The following is a 2,925-nucleotide window of genomic DNA, read 5'->3' as shown; positions in this document are numbered from 1 at the left end:
TTGTTGTTAAGTGCCGTCGAGTCGGCTCCGACCCATAGCGACCCTGTACAGGGTTTCCGAGGGTGTAAATCCTTACTGGAGTAGAAAGCCTCATCTTTCTCCCGCGGAGCGGCTGGTAGTTTCGAACCGCTGACCTTAAGGTTCGCAGCTTGATTCGTAACCACTACGCTACCAGAGCTTCTTAAAGTACTTCCATAGCGCTCATATATCTAGAACAGAACAAGGAGATACTGAATGGTTTAAAATCATGAAAGTTGCTTGGCTTACCAGAGTTGTATCCTTTCACCATAATCATTCAATCTGTATGTCAGTCACTGGAGAAGGACATCATGTTTAGTATAGTGCAGAGTCAGAGAAAAAGAGGAAGACCACTAATGAGATGGATTGGCACAGTGGCAGGCAGCACATATAAAACAACAATTGTGAGGATTCTGCAGGACCTGTCAATGTTTCATCCTGTTGTAATAGGGTCACTATGAGTTGGATTTGACTGGATGATAACCTAACAACAACAACATTCTCTGTTTTTTTGAGTGAGTTAATAATGAGTAGAGATCTTTTGCATAATAGATCTGTAGATTGATCCAATTTTCCTCATTCTTTCTCTCTTAAATTCCAAGTCAAATCGTTTACTTTATTACTAATTTCATAGGATAATTCAGTGTTATGAAATTTAAATGATCAGTCAATAATTCTATCAAATATAATTCCACCTGGTACCTTCTTCTCTATTGGCATGCCTGGCACAAGTTTCAATGTTGTTATTGCTGTTAAGTGTAACCCTGTGTAGGTTTTCTGATGAGCAGTTGGTGGGTTTGAACTTCTGACCTTGTGGTTCTCAGTCCGGTGCTGATCCCACAGCACTGCACCAGGACAAGTTTCAATAGGTGAGTTTTCTAGAAAACAGAAACTATACACATTTGGTTTAATACTAGGTTAAAACTCTATTTTTAAGCATAAATGTATTCTGAAGAAAAGGAAAATCCCATCTATCATCATCCATATTGAAAGCATTCTCTATGCAATGTGTGCTGTTTATATAAATGTCAACATAAGCTATTTGAATGGTAATGGCCTAACCTTTCCTAAGACTTCATCAACATTCTTCAAATTATTCAATATATTAGAAAAGGAGGAACAAAGACAAGTAGAGTATGGCAAATTATTAAAAATTATGAGAAGTAAATGTGAATAATCTATCAGTTTCTATGATGTTATTAAAGACCAGTCTGGCAAAGTCTATATAAAGGTTTCTCTTAATGTCAAACAGACATCAGGTAAAACATGAGAAACTGTGAAAAATAATCAGTAATTAAGAAAGTAAACAAACATTCAATCTATGTACATATATTAATTGCAGTGTTTAAAAATATATTTCAGATGTTTCATTTTTAATAAATACATATAGAAAATATTTTAATGTCAGTACCATTTAAAACTTTACTTCAGTAATTTTTTACTTCATTGTATGTTTCCATATATCTACAGATTCAATCTTCAATACTAATTTGGCAATATGCTAGTACAGCTTCTATAATTGTTTTTCTTAAACAATTACATAACACTAAGAGCTTTCGGGAGATATTTTAGAAAGATAAAAAGTGTGCTTGTTAAAGTTAACAATGCTAAAATACTGTACATCATTATTGTACATTGTACAAATTGAATTTTGTCCTAATTATAGAGAATTTCTACACTGGAATATTATTAATGTTCATTTTGCTCTCAAATGTTTTATGTCAGCTTTTTATATTATAAATTTTATTTCCTTTATTGAGAAAATATTCCCAGTAATTGTCTAATTAACCCATAGTGCTATTACTGGTGTGGGTCCTAAGAAATTAAGATGACATAGTTCTGCTCCAGTGCCCGTTTGAGTCATAAATCTATCTGTGGCACTCAGATTAGGCAAGAGTCAGATAGCATATGCAATAAGGAGGCCAGCAAAGCAATATTAAGAAAGCAAATGAAAGTATTTGTCATTTGATATTTCAAAATGAAGCATTCGAAGTTTAAAATAATAGTTAAAAAAGTGTTAGGCATTTTTTACATTACCCATTACCATACGTTATCATTGATTATTATTTTTATTTGAATTATCAATGTACATGGTTTCCCTCATTCCTCTCTTTAAAAAATTATCTCCACAGTGTCTGCGGTTGTAGTTATTAAGTGCCATTGAGTTGGGTCCAAAACATAGAGGAACTGTACAGAATTTCTGAAGAGCAGTTGGTGGGTTTGAGTTTCCCAACTTTTACTCAGTTGTCTGGTGCTTATTTTACAACACAGCGATAGGACTTATTGCCAAGTTAGGGTCTCTAAATGTGATAATATTGTTTTATGTCTTAGAGGGACTCTTGGGTGGTATATATAAATAAATATTTGCCTTATAATGCAAAGCTTAGGATTCCTGATGTATTCTGTAGGATAAGCACTGGACTGAGAACCACAAGGTTGGTGGTTGAAAGACACCAGCTACCCCTCAGAAACAGTATAAAGGTTCACTGTGATTTGGAGTCAACTCAATAGAACTTATCAACAACAACAACAACAACACAAAGGTTGAAGGTTAAAGTCCACCTAGACAATTCTTGGGAGAAAGGCCTCGGCCATCTACTTTCTCCAAAAATCACCCATTGAAAACCCTATGGCTTGCAGTTCTACTCAGACATACATGAGCTCACAATAAGTCATAATCAGTTCAAGGGAAATTGGTAATCTCTTAAAGGAGAGAATATGAAGCAATTGTGAGTAGATAACAGAATGAGACAGAATCAGATGAGTTAAGGATAAACAATATTGTGTAATTTCTATAGTAGCCAAGTGATAATGAAGATCTGGAAGTCAAATGAGGAGTCCTCCAGGTGTGTTTCACAAAAACAAAAGTGGTACTGCTTCAGCAGAAAAGAGAAACCAAAAAAAAAA

Source organism: Chrysochloris asiatica, unplaced genomic scaffold (assembly GCF_000296735.1).
Source record: "Chrysochloris asiatica unplaced genomic scaffold, ChrAsi1.0 scaffold00619, whole genome shotgun sequence".
Taxonomy (NCBI): Eukaryota; Metazoa; Chordata; class Mammalia; order Afrosoricida; family Chrysochloridae; genus Chrysochloris; species Chrysochloris asiatica.
Note: the sequence above shows the minus strand (reverse complement) of the source record.